The sequence below is a fragment of the Dermacentor silvarum genome, chromosome 8 (assembly GCF_013339745.2).
Source record: "Dermacentor silvarum isolate Dsil-2018 chromosome 8, BIME_Dsil_1.4, whole genome shotgun sequence".
Classification (NCBI taxonomy): Eukaryota; Metazoa; Arthropoda; class Arachnida; order Ixodida; family Ixodidae; genus Dermacentor; species Dermacentor silvarum.
In genome coordinates, this window is record NC_051161.1 from 93,777,118 (window position 1) to 93,792,169 (window position 15,052).

A 15,052-nucleotide genomic window follows, 5' to 3' on the forward strand; every position below is an offset into this window, starting at 1 on the left:
GAACGCTGTATGTGCGAGTGAAAGGGCGCGAGGGACGCGCGCTTTCACGGGGAGCGAACGCACGGCGGAGAACAAACGCGCGTTCTGCGCCGTGCTTCCTTAAGGGCTGCAGAAGTAGGCGTCTCTTTCCTCCTTTACAATCATCATATATGTAGAGCAAACGCGCCTTCTTTCGACGCGCGAGAGGCCGTGGGGGAGGGGGGAGGGAAGGGAGACGACGTTTAGCTGCGGCACCAAATGCCTATTTATATCAGAGGCTCCGGCAACAGTCACCAACGCCGCAGGCATTTTGAGCGAACGCGGGAAAAACGCCGACGGCGTCGACAACAGTTCTGCGCGTTGCCGGTGCTGCTGCATGTCCAAATTTATACAGCTGATAAAGCTAATATCATTACTCCGTATAGCTCTCTACAAATTTGCTATCGGAATTGATGCTTCGCATTTCAGGTGAAACTGCGACAACTTTTTTGTTCGTTAGTACATTATGCATTTCAAGTTTTTGTGCACGTAATATCCGCCTCTTTGAGTAGATCAGCTCATGAACTGGAATTGCGCTTGCGGCCAGAAGCAACCTTTAAAAATTTGTGAAAGTGCTCGCTGAAATAACCTGTATATATATTACCAAGCGCACACTGGTGAACATGTTCTCCATGTGCGTCGCGTCGGGCCATAAGCACTGGGACGACATTTTGCACTTCATTACATACGCCTTTAACACTCCAAAGCACGAGACTACTGGATACAGCCCGTTTTTCCTGCTCTACGCTCGTTCGCCGCGTCACACACTGGACACCATATTTTCTTTCTCCATCCACGACGATCCTCACCATTGCCGAGACTATGTGTCTCGCTGAAAAAGCTCTACGCTTGGACGGCATGCGTATACTCTCCATGGCTTTGAATGACCGGTCAAAAGCACGGTACGACAGGCACCATCGGGATGTCACCTTTTCTACAGGGTATATAGACTGCCTATGGTGTTTGGTGCGCAAACGTGGCCTTTGTCAGAAACTTCTCGCCAACTATACTGGCCCGTACGTTATTGTTGACTAGCTCAGTGAAGTGAATTATCGACTGGCGCGTCTCACTGCAACTGGACGGCGCTCCGCCAACACTGAGGTTGTGCACGTCGCTCCTCTCAAGCTCTTCACTCCGAAAACTTAACTGACTTGCCCGGCGGGCTTCGTCTAGGAGGGGAGAAATATGAGAGTCAATGTAGCCGCATGAGTGGAAGACGAAGGAGTGTCAGTGGAAAAGACAAGAAAGAGAAAGTTTGCCCGTCTGAGGCTCGCCCTGAAACCTGTTCAATAAACCCAGTTTCTCTCGCGTTGTAACAGTACTTATATATATATATATATATATATATAATTCCTAATTAAATTAAAGAAACGATAAATAAATGGAAATGAAAAGGGATAAAAAAACATCTGGCCGCAGGTGGGAAATGAACCTTCGTCTTCGCATAACGCGTGCGATGCTGTACCAATCGAGCAACCGCGGCGCTGTATTCCCAGCCACTTTCTGGTGTATTTATGTTTTAGCTACGAGAATACGAGAAGTAACCCGGTAGTGTTAGCCACAGCGGTGGAAGATTGGTAAAAACAGGATGTTATATATATATATATATATATATATATATATATATATATATATATATATATATATATATATATATATATATATATATATATCAGAGCACACGTGTGATACTGGGGCCTCTGCCCAAGCGCAGGTCAAATTCATATAACTTGCATGTTCTCCATAAAAGCGACATTATCAGCTCCGTTTTACTAGAGCCATTTCTGCTTTTCCTTTTTTTTCTCTGATGGTCAGATTGGCTGTAAGAGATGCCGAAAAAAAAAGAATGCTCCACCCGCATAGTAGCCATGTATATGGGCAGTAAAAAACATGCAAATAAATAAATACGCAAAACAAGGTCGGTCAGTCGCGTCGACTTGTCGGGCTTCTTTGCCGGTCTTCTTCTTGTTCACGTATACAAAGCGGGTCCGGCTAACTCAGACGCAGGAACTCGCCGTTTCGCCCTCCTACTAAAAACCAGAGATAGGAAAGAAATGAGGAAAGCTTCATTGACAGCTTCCCCCCAAAACGAACGTTCAAGCCTGAATTATGGTTTTCTGTATTCGTTTTCCTTTGTAAATTCGAAAAAAATGTTTTTATTTTTGCTTCACTGTGCTGAATTCGACAGGCTTGCTCTGCAAGTACGAATGGCCGCTCTGCTACGCTAAACGTATAGCTAAAACGTGAATGTCGGCCACCCGCTCCGCTGTGGCTGAGCGGGGCAACACGGAGCGGAAGCGAACCGCAAGTATGCCGAACTAAAATACTGTTCTGTCTTCCGTGAGAATTCGTCACCTGGAAAAGTCCTTTAAAAATAAAGACCAACTATGCAGACTTTCAGTTCTTTTATCTTTGTTTTTTTTTTGTCAGGGATCTGTTAACCTCACGTTCTTCCTTCTTCCAGTTGACGAAGATGACACGGAGCCCCCCAGAAAGACCAATGTCGGCCAGGTTCAAGAACCGAGCAGCTACATCGACTGGCTGTTCAACGTAGGTCGCCCAGGGAGCAGGGAAATGCCACGAGTGTCCACTCCCGAGGCCGGCAGCGTAGACTTGTCAGACTCCCTGCGCACCTGTTCGTCTCCTTCAGTGGCAACATCAGTGCTGGCGTTTCACAACTCGGACGGCACAGCTTCACCGCTCGAAGCATGCGCTTCAGGTGTCAGCGTAGAGCACATCGGGAGCCCCCCGTCTTGGAAGTCCGGTCGTACGCCGCCTGCAGTGTACGCTCCGAGACAGTGTCGAGCTTCTCGTCGAATCGAGTGCAGGTCAATGTACAGTGTCCCGAGGATCCGAGAACCGTCGGCCATGCTCTGGTACTACATATGGCAACAGGAACAAGGTGGTGACGGGGCCGAAACGCCATTCTCACAGTGTACACGCCTCCAAGAATGGCTGCAAGACCTGGACCAAGGACGAAATCTTGAGAGCGTCATCAATCACATTCAAGCCATTCAGTGATTGCACGTATTTGAGTTAGCGATGGTGTAGTTTCGTTCTACTGGAGAGCTCTCCAGTTGTAAACATTCATATGCCTTACACAATTGAGTGCTTCAGTGTTGCTCTCTACGAATCACACATCTTTCACCGAAGCGTCTGAACGCGCTTCTTTTTTTTTTTTTGGACTCGCACTAAAAGATAAGGATCGCAAAATGCGCATGACTCTACTCACACTCTGAATCCCTCTTGGATGCAATCTATAGTTGACACAGCTATAGTGTATACACTATCCCCTTCATGTATTAAAGTGTGTAACAAACAAGTTATGGCAAATAAAGACACAGTGGTTGACGCTTGTAGCAGACTACGAAAGTGGACTATGCGCGCAGCACGTCGCAGGTTTCAATAAATAAAGCGTGCCCGTCAAACGTGATGTGGTGTTTTCTTCGTTTCGTTCATGCTGGTTATCCGATGAGATTGAATCGGCGGACTAACAGATTACATAAAACTGTTAATAAGGGAAGAACACGATTAGATGGGTTTGTGAGTAAATCCACCGAATACTAAACGGTGATGCCTTAAATGGGCGCGGCGTTGTGATTTGCTTTCTGCGACGAAGCGACTTGCACATATGGAATCCTTTCGCCGCATTTTTAAACGGCGGCCGTAACAGATGGCCGCCAGAAAATGGGTGTTAGCACCGGATGGGGGAAAGCGAAAAAAAATTTGAAAGACGGAGAACTTGTCGTAGATTATAGCGTAATCGATGATGTTTGCATGCGCCCTAGAATGTAAAAAACTATTTGCGTCGCGGATACAATCTGCCAACGATAACACATAGAATCGGTGACAACGTTAACCCTGTCATAGGCCAACTTTCAGTAGTAGAAAAAAAGAACACTTATTTAGCTTTTCTTTTGAATAATGAATTGAATAATTGAATTTTGAGACAACAGGTTGCCGAGTTATATTCGTGGAAAGTACTCTTCCCACGGCCCAATAAGTGGGGAGAAGAAACTGTTTGTTTGATATCCTTCCTTTCACTTTTACCACTGGCGTCGCTTACCTTTTTTAACGCTCCATGCTGATTTATAGATCAGCTGCCAAATGTCTGCGAATCATAACACGTCAGCTAATCGTTGTTATCCAGCCGCATGTTCTTTCTGATGTAGCATCGGCGCCGGTACAATATTATGTGCCGCAACAATTGCACGGTTTCATGCAGTATAGCTTCGAATAAACATTCGCAGCTACACGCGGAGCAATCTACTGGCGACAAGAACACAGCCTATATCGTAGAGATGGCGCACCCCAGTTGTAAAGTGAGAAAAAACAATCATTTTGTTCTGCTCTGTCCTTCATGCTTTGCAGATCCCAGTGCTACTTTTGCTGAAGTTGCTTCACTTCGGTGCTGATATATAGGTAAATTGGAAAGCATGGCGACAGCCTATTCTAGCAGCTGGCGGCACGAGGGCACTCTTCAGGCGCTGTGTTATTTTCTGTAGTAGTGTCGGCGCGATGGCCGAGATGTAACGCTTCCTACTGGAAATCTGTAAGTGCACTCTCCGAGTGTCGGTCGAGTGCTGCACGGCTTTCCTTTTCAAGCGAAGCTTGTATTGCCTCACTCGTGTCGTCTTCGGTGTTGGCGTACGAAAAAACTGTCATAATCAACCTTAGCTCGAGCGAAGTCGTCTTATTCTGCAGCAGGCTCGTTGGTATGGTATGGTATGGTATGGAGAACTTTATTGAGTCCTGAAGGTCAACCCTGGGTTGACGCGGGCCGCTCCCACGTTGGGACTGTCAGGCCGAGCCCTTCAGCCACATCGCGGGCCTTCTGGACTGCCCGTAATTGGTCAGAGAGTGATTCACTTCGTAGCATTTGCCGCCACCATTCTTCTTCCTTGTCACAGTCTGCGAAAGCCGCGGGGCACTGCCAAAGCATATGGTCAAGAGTAATGATGCCATTGCATTTATTACAATTGGTTTGAATTTCCCTCTCCGGATAGATCTTGTTAATAAAATATGGACTTGGGTATGTCCTTGTCTGTAGCAAACGTAATGTGACCGCTTGGGCTCTGCAAAGTTTACCGTGTGGCAATGGGTATTCCCGTCTGCTTAAATAATAATGTTTCGTGATTTCGTTATATGTTAATAATCGATCCCTGTGTTCCCCATGTGAAGTGTAAGCTGCTCGGTCTTGAAGAGCACGGCTAGAAAGTCCTCGTGCTGCTTCATTTGCCACCTCATTGAGGTTTCTCCGAGTTCCGTCCACCACCCCCAGATGTGCAGGAAACCAGCGAATTTCGATCCTCTCACTGTTGACCTTGTCTAGTAACTTGGTTGCTATCCGTGTCACATATCCGTTAGTAAAGTTGCGTATGGCTGTTCTAGAGTCACTGTAAATATGTGTCCACCGATTTGCCCGGATGGCTAAGGCGATGGCTACTTGTTCTGCTACTGTTGGGTCCTTTGTATAGACGGTGATGGCATCCCGTATGTTACCTTGAGTGTCTACAACAACGGAGGTATACGCATCCTTATTTTTAACCCAGGCAGCGTCAACGAATACCGCCTGCTGCTTATGTTGATCTATGTCTTGAAGGAGTGCCTTGGCTCTTGCCTTCCGTCTCTCGAGGTTATGTGTCGGGTGCATGTTCCTAGGGAACGGGGTGGTCTTAATTTTTTCTCGTAGTCCCGCTTGCAATTCTGTTAATAATTCTCCTTTGTTGGTTTGGTTGTTACTTTCTACGCCTATTTCTTCAAGTAGCGCCCTTCCAGGTCGTGTCCTCATTAGTCTCTCTTGGTGGGCCACCTGTTGAGCCTCAGCTATCTCTTCTAGCGTGTTATGCAGCCCTAGGCGCAATAATCTATCATTGGCAGTGCTGATGGGAAGTCCTAGTGTAGCCTTTATAAGTCGTCTGATTAAAGCGTTTAGCTTGTTCTTATCAGCCTGTGTCCATTGTAGCATGCCTGCCACGTACGAGAAGTGGCAAAATGCGAATGCATGTACCAATCTTATGGCACTGTCTTCTCCTAGCCCCTTATGCTTATTTGTAATTCTACGCAGAAGTCTAATGACTTCTTCAGACTTCTTAGAGATATGTTGTATCATCCTGCGATTAGATCCATTCGCTTCCAGGAGAAGGCCTAGCACCCTAATAGTCTCCACCTGCCTGATTGGCTCTCCATTCTTGGCGTATATGTCAATGCGGGGTTCTTCCTCTGGGATATATCCGTTCGGCTTGCGCCCACGCTTACTGCTCCGTAGTACCAATAGTTCTGATTTTTTAGCAGAGCAGTTCAGTCCCATACCCTCAAGTATGGTTTCCACCACATAAATGCTTTCCTGTAGTTTGGTCTCTGTTTGTCCCATATTACCTTCAGCACTCCAGATTGTTACATCATCTGCATATATTGCAAAGTGGATACCTTCAATCTGCGCGAGACCTCGAGCCACTTTTGACATTGCCAAATTAAATAACATGGGAGATAGGACAGACCCTTGTGGTGTCCCACGATTCCCAAGTTCCAGGGTTGTCGATTGGAGTTCGCCTAACCTGAGACAAGCAGAACGGCAACCGAGAAAGGCTTTGACTATATTGTGCAATCGCTTACCCAATCCCATCTCCGAGAGGATATCCAATATGGCCTTGTGTTTGATGCGATCAAAGGCTTTTTCTACATCTAGGCCTAGGAGAGCTCTCGTATGTAGCGGGCTAGCAAGAATAAGGTGATGTTTGATTAAAAGCATTGCATCTTGAGTCGAAAGTCCAGGACGGAAACCGATCAGGTTATGCGGAAGAACATTTCTGTTCTCTACATACTTAGTCAGTCTATTAAGTATGACATGCTCCATGGTTTTGCCCAGACATGATGTTAACGATATGGGCCTTAGGTTATCTAGATTGAGTTGCTTGCCTGGTTTGGGAATAAGAATTGTGTTAGCAATTCGCCATTCCTTCGGATAATCACCGTTTTTCCAGAGTTCATTGAAATACTCAGTTAAATACGTTATAGAATCATCGTCCAGATTTTTCAAAAGCCTATTGGAAATGCCATCTGGACCAGCCGCGGATCTACTGTTGAGGTCGTACAGGGCTGCGCGAACTTCGCTTTCTGTGAACTCTTGATCCATAAGCTCACAGTCTTCCCCTGTATATTCAGGCTGGTCTGTACTCTCATTGCTATCCTTAAGTGGTAAATACTTAGCTGCGAGCCGATCAAGAATGGCCTCGTCCGTTGTGTCCTGACTCTCACGATGGACGAGTCGTGCTACTGCTGTTCTCCTATTAGATTTCGTGTCGTTCTCATGAAGCAAATGTCTAAGTAAGTTCCAATTTCCACCTCGTTTAATTCGACCATCTATGGTATTACACAGCTCATCCCATTGTTGTTGCTGTAAATATCTGGCGTGTTCCTCAATCTCCCTATTCAACAATGCTATACGCTTCCTGAGTCTCCTGTTCAGCCGTTGCGTTTTCCATCTTTTTAACATAGATTGTTTGGCTTCAATCAAGTGCGCCAGCCTACTGTCCATGATTTCGATATCCTCCTCAGTAGTAATAGCCTTCGTTGCCGCCTTTACATCTTCCCTGAGCTGAGTGGTCCAAGTTTGGAGTGTTTTCTTTTGTCCTGTCTCTGTCTCAGCTCTGCTTTTCCTTGCTTTCCGAAAAAGATCCCAGTCAATGTAGTTAAAGTGCTTTATCTCATTACTGGGTGTTTCCAATACTATTTGTAATATGTAATGGTCACTACCCAGATCAATATTGGAATTATTCCAGCCAGCGTTCGCTAAATTTGATACAAAAGTAAGGTCTGGGGTGGAGTCCCTGCACGTAGATGTACCACACCTAGTGGGATAAGCTGGGTCAGTGATGAGGGAGAGATTAAGATCTGTAGCTAGATGCCAGAGTCCATCCCCTTTCTTAGTATTCCAGCGATATCCCCAGGTTTGATGTGGGGCGTTGAAATCCCCTCCAATAATGAGTGGAGCGTGCTTAGTAACAGCCATAGTCTTATTAAGAAGTGCCCTGAAACTTTGTTTCATGTCGCTAGGGCTGCTGTAAACATTGAGACAAAAGAGGCTTTGCGGTTTGCCTCTATTCCTTTTCAAAATTATTTCCACAAGTAAGTATTCTAATTTGTTTAGTCCAAGGCGCAAATCATGTTCTATGAATGGTATTTTCTTATCTACGAGCGTGGCTAGCCCCCTACCCGGCTCTTTGCCCCTGCATGTCGCTTTGTATCCGGATAGGCTGATCTCATCCGCCAAGGTTTCCTGCAGCATAATTACTTTTGGTTTATCTGGAGATGTTTTTATCAACTGCATGAGAGGTGCTTTTTTATGATGAAATCCTCGGCAATTCCATTGCCACACGGTAAAGCTCCCCCTGCTAGCCATTGCTTATAGAACCCGCCTTACTGCTACCCGCTAGAGTACGCTTCGTAGAACTCCCCGACGCACCAGGGAGCGATCTGACGCTCTCTGCTTCTGAGGGTAGGTATTCGTCGTCCTCGCCTTGCGCTTCTACTTTTGAAAGCCTCTTTTCTGTCGTCACTCTCCATTTCCATAACTTATCAACTTTGAAGGTAGTTCTATCTGTGGCATCTCTAAGTTGTTTAATCGCCTCCTTAATCTCTTCCAAAGCAGAGCACACTGTCGTTTCTACTGGGCTTATTGCCCGCTTCTTTGGAGCTGGTGAATTTTCTTCTTCCTGACTGTTGTCATTATTCACCGGTTTGGCTATTGCTACTTTTGTGGAGCTAGTCTGCGAGTTCTTGCGAAGTTCTACAACCTGCTTAGTAAGTTCTTCATTTGCCTTTCTCAGATATGTTACTTCTTTGATCAGCTGTTCTATCCTGGCATCATTATCTCCGACCGGCTGCCCCGCACCGCTCTCTGCAGCCCTCACAGTACCTTTCACTTTGTCGGCCCAGGCTGTTCCAGATGTCGTCTTGTCGCCAGGCTTCTGCTTTCCTCCTTCAAAGCGCACCTGCACTTCACGTGATCTGGAGCGGCTTCTGCCCTTCGACGGCGAGCGGCGTCTTGACCGTGTGGGGCTCTTTGAGCGTGAGCGCTCCTTGGCGCCCGTTTGGGCATCCCATTGCCGCTCAGCTGATGTCGCCCTCGATGCAGATCTGTTGCGTTCACGTCGTCGAATTCGCACCACGTATGGAATTTGGTACCGCTCTTGGCAGGTCTTGTCTCCAGTTGGGTGGTCCCCTCCACAGAATTTGCAGTTAGGCACACACGTGTGATTGTCCTCCGGGTTTTGAGTTCCACATCCTCTGCACTGAACCACGTCCGGTGTTGGACATACATCTGATCTATGTCCAATCTTTCCGCAAGCATAGCAGACATCAAACTGCTTCCTATACAGGTAACACCTCACAAGGGTCGACCCATATCTGACATAATTGGGTACCTTGAGCCCATCAAACAAAACAATGACCGAGCCAGTCGATTTAATACGTTTGGCTGCCAATGCCAGTGGGTTAAAGTCATGCACAATGTTCTTCGTTATCGTGGCCTGATTGTCTCTGAGGTCAACTCTCCGAATCACACCTTTACACGTGGTGTGCGGAGCTGTCTCGTAGGCGTTAACTTCATATTCGGTTTCCACTATAATGATTGACTTGATTCGTACATACCTGGCAGCATGACTGGGATCTGGTGTACTGACCACCACGATGTTTTGCGTGAAGTTAGGGCAAACGACATCCTCTCGGGCTTGTTCTGGAGTCAGGCCCGATGCTTCAATAACCGCCACGCCTATCGCTGTGGTGCTAACTTTGCTCAAGTTGAGACCTCCTCGGGGGCGGATGACGATCTTGCTGTGCTCCTGCGGCAACTGGGGCATCCTCGATGCCTTGACAATACGGTTCTTGAACGTAGTGGTTGTAGGTCCCTTGTTCTTGGTGTTGTTGCCTTGCTCTTGCTGGCTCTGCGGCGTTGTTTTCCCATCACCAGAAATCCTTCTGGTGGAGCGAGATTTTCGGCTTGTCACAATTTGCCAGCCTAGATCTTCCTCATTCTCTTCTAATCCGGTGGCGTCTTCGTCTTCCATGCGCGTTTCCGCCATTGCGGCTCGGTGGGGCCAGTAGGCCTACTTGGGCCTTGCTAGCCGCACACGTTCGATGCACCAAGAAAGGTCATTAAAAGTCCAAAAATGGAAGTCCCACCTTAAAGTAAGGTGCCCACCAATTCCTGGTGACTTCACAAATCCAGTGATGTGCTTGAATCCGTGATGGTGGTAAAGACGGCTGCACAAACATTCAAAAACGACGGAGCCGATGTGAGGGACGTCCGCACCTCGGCTTCTTCTTCTTCCTTCTTTGCTCGTTGGTACCCCTCGGTTTATTTTCATGCTTGTGCTCGGCACGCGCTCGTGCCACGGCTCCCACGTTCGTCGTCGTCTGCTTCCATAGCGGGCTGCGTTGGCGCTACACATTCCAGCGTAGAGCGACATATATATTTATTATGAGAAAAAAGCTGAGGAGTCGGCCGGAATCAATGTTCTGACCTGCTACTCGACGTTGGGGGAAGGAGAATGGGTGTAGAAGGAAAGGATAGAGAAGACGTTGATTAGGAGGATCACGATGGTGGTGGAAAACTTTAACGGTCCGAGACCCTTCAAAGTCTTTGGCCAGTCCGCTCTCATGCAAACATTTCTTGAGAGCCTTCAGACTATCAGGCTGATGACGAAGATCAGGCGAAGGTCCCAATAGAACCTTTTCAGTCAGTAGTGCAACGACAAACTTGGACAAGATCTCTGTCAGCGATTTTCTCTGTACTTCAAATCGCGGGCAGATGCACAAGAGGTGTTCCATTGTCTCAGGAATAGCGCATTTCTCACATTTCCAACTGTACGCCTGGCCTGTGAGATGCAGGTAGCACCGGGTGAAGGCCACGCCTAATCGTAATTTGTGCAGCAAGCTTGCATTGGGCCTTTTCATGGTAGGTATCCGTATTTGCATCTCTGGATCGAGTTCGTGAAGGCGGTGATGACGATCACTTGCCGAAGCCCAATATACTGCGGCATTATCGCGCAGAAGTCTATAAACTAGGGCATTACTGTCTGGTTGTGAAAATTGGATGGAAACTGGTGTGACATTAATGTGGGCCATCTTGGCCTCCACTTCGGCGAGCTCATTTCCATGAAAGCCATAGTGTCCCGGAATCCACTGAAACCTTATGCAATGGCCAGCTCTTAGGAAGACATCGTGTGGTTCGATCACCTCTTGAGCAAGGACATAGTAAGGTCTTCCTCTATGGGCAGAACCTATCACCTGAAGTGCCAGCTTGAAATCGCAAAATATGGTCAAAGTCTGATGTGGCCCCATTGATATAGAACGAATTGCCACCCGAATGGCAACAATCTCTGTGGCTGTTGATGTAGATTGGTAGTCGAGATGGAAGCGCTTACTGATCTTCTTATTCGGTATTACGAATGCCGCGGTTGAAGTGGTTGTTGACACCGACCCGTCAGTAAATATATGTATGGAAGCGACATATTCTTGGGATATATGAGATAAAGTAAGGTGTTTAAGTCCACATGAGGGTGTACATGATTTTTTCCTGGCGCCGGGAATGAACCTCAATAAAGTTTTCCATTCTATTCCTTTCCGGGAATGGATAGGTTCACCTCAGATCTTGACGAAGTCCATGCTGGTACGGCGGCTGCTTTTGCCGTGGTAATACCTGAGGGAAGGACGCTCTCATGACGCGAAACAGATCCGAGAAAGTACTGTCTGGACGTAGAATTTCACGTCTCTTCTTTCGTCGTAATAGGGAGGCCGCGTTTACGGGGGTATGAGCCATTTCTTAAGAGAGTATTAGCCATTCATTGTCTTATGTAAGCGACAGATTTAATTTTGAAGCAATTTATTTCGAAGAATCGCAAGCGGCAATGGCGGGCGAATGCTACTAAACACGCCGCCGAGCGAACTCGAGACATCGAACGCAAGCGACAACGGCGGACCGCGGGCATACCTTCAGTGACGTCGTTGTCTCCGTCACAGCCGTCGCATCATAAGCCGCTATTCTGGACATTCCGCCATTTTCTTCGAGGCGTGACGTAGGCGTGACGCTTACAAAATGGCACCAATGGCCTCGTTTTGCTTTCGTAACGTGACGCAAATTTGACGTTTCGCCTAAGAAACTGTAATGTAGGCATTGAACCTAGCGTTCTTGATAAAGGAAAACAGGGGTGCGATCTTGTACGCGTTCCAAAATGGAACGGAGGTGGTCCGTTTCATCGAGCCGCACACGATTGGTCAATTTGAACCATGAGCCGCACATGATTGGTCAATTTGAACCGTGACGATCAAATTGACCAATCGTGCGCGGCTCGATGGAACGGACCGTCTCCGCTCCATTTTGGAACGCGTACAAGATCGCACCCCAGTTTTCCTCCCCAGTAAAAATAAAACAGCTAGCTTAAAGCGTACGATTATTCCATCAAAATTATTTCTCGCTTCCGTCGTCTGCATGCACACAAGCTGTCGTCTGCTTGATTAGCTAGGATGCTTGTCGTCTGGAAACGTAATGAGTCATCGTATATTGGTGCCCACGCGCTTTCCTTCTACCTTGAGACAACAAACGCGACCTACCAGTGATGATGAGGCTCTAGGCCGCGTTATCGCTATCTCGTGAAACGCAAGTAACTCAGCCCGACTCTTCTGGCTGATAAGCGGCCGAATATCATCGATAGCGTTGCGCGCGCCACAGGTATCCGCTTGCGCGACGCAAGCGCCGGCACTGCCATCTCTTGTTCACTTCGCTGCTTACTCGCACTGCGAGAGGAAACTTCAAGACGCCGCCTTGCGTACATTTATTTGTATAAATTAAATGTGTAGTGCGCAGCGAAGTACAGCAAGCTCCGCAGCAGTCGACGTTGTCCGGTGAGAAGTTTGAAACTGAAGGGTCAGCGGCTTTTGCGGGGAAGATCACAGCCCCTGTAGATCCGTCAAGAGTTGTCGATCCATCAGTGTAAATGTCAAAATGGTCCTTGTATGTCGCGTGCAGCATGACGAGGGATAGCTGCTTGAGAACTGGGGACGAGAGTCCTGCTTTCGTTCGAATCCGTGGTACCGAGAGTCGAATTTGTGGACGAGCCAAGCACCAAGGAGGTGATAGCAGCCTCTCGGCAGGCGTATAATCACGAGGGAGGCAGTCACGGTACACCGATATCGCCTGGCTAAAGGAGGCATTGGGTCGGTCATTCGGCAGCGTGGCGAGGTGATGGAAAGGGGAGCGGGCAATGTGCCTGATGTGTGCTCTGAGCACTTCCAATGTCATATGAGTTGTCACTGGGTAATCTCGAGCTATTGCAATACATGATTCACGAAGACTTACCACGAAGATGGAGCATATTTACAGATTCGAAGGCAGCCCTGCATTGTCTGCTATCCGCTCTACGTCGTGGACCACAAGACCAACTTGTGCTGGAAATAAGGCACCTTTATCACCAACTAGCAGAAAAAGGACATGACATCACGTTTCAGTGGCTCCCAGGCCACTGCGGCATCATGGGCAACTGAACAGGCCGATGAAGCTGCGAGGAGGGCTCACGAAAATGCTGTGAAGGAATCTATCTCGTTATCAAGAGCCGATGCAGCAACAAAGCTTCGCATAATCGCGCGTGATGCCACACGAGCAATGTGGAACACACCTGGTTTCCAATATACTCGACTGCACCGCCTGGACCCATCCCTCCGACTATGCATTCCACCTGGACTTCCTCGAATCGAGACAACTGCTCTCTGCCGACTGTGGCTCGGAGTATCCTTCACGAATGCTTTTTCTTGTCGCATCGGAATGGCTGACAGTGCTTCCAGTGATACTTGCGGCAGCGAGGAAACACTCCAACATATCCTGTGTGATTGTCCCCGCTACAGCTCCGAGAGACAGTCGCTCGTAACGGAGTTGGCATGCCTCGACGACCGGCCGCTTTCTGAGCAGACGATTTTAGAATGCCGGCTGATACGGTCTTCACAGCAGAAGGCGACGAGGGCGCTACTGAAGTTCCTCAGGTCAAGCGACCTGTTTGAACGACTGTGACGCTCCTGAGTTCCTTTGTGTGTGTGTGTTTCTTTTCTTTTTTTAATCTCCCTCTCTAAGTGTGTGCATTTTTCTTTATCTTTCTGTCTCCCCTTACCCCTTCCCCACGTGTAGGGTAGCAAACTTGATATCTACCTTCCGGTTAACCTCCCTGCCTTTCGCATCTCATTTATCTCTCTCTAAATTAAAAAGTCGCCGTTGTCATAGCATTTGACGACGCGAAAAGACATTAATATTGATTACAATACAAACGCAGTGGCGAAAAGTGGAAAAAGTCGCAAGAAGTTTGCTCGTTTCAACCAATATTATTTCAAATAAACGTGTTTTTAATAAAAATGATGATTCAAAACACAAATGCCAACACCACCCGAGAGCGATGCAAATGCGATGAGCACGCCTTGTGAACAAATATTTTCATGGCCGCAAATGAGAGGGAAAATGCGGCGATACGCATGCCTCTCGACCGCCGTTGCATATGGCCGCTCATTACCATAATTCGCGCGGCTCGTCGCACCACAAATTATGGCGGAAAATCTCTGCAATTTCGGCCCAGCGCAACGTCACACAACGTCAAATTGACTTTTACGAAACGGTCCTTCCTGTGACGCTGTTCAAGGGATATTCCTTAAGCCAATCAACAAGCTGACATGCCGGCTATCTTGGAACGCCCTCACATATTCGCGAAATTTCAGATGCATTGCATGTGCACGGGCTTCTGCACGCTACCGTCCACTTTCTTTTTAAAGCGCTAAAGTCGCAATACAGGTGCCAAGGACCACAAGAAAGTATTAGTCGATAAAATTTGCAGCTCCACGTCAGGTTTCGTCACCCTGATGAAAACGCAAAATTGCATTTTGCAAAATTTCCGTTTCCCGGCACAAATTTCAAGACACGTGACCTCTGGACAGCCAATGAGACAGCCAAGATGGCGGATAATGGCAGCCAGAATAGAGCCTATAGTTAGTTTAGGTG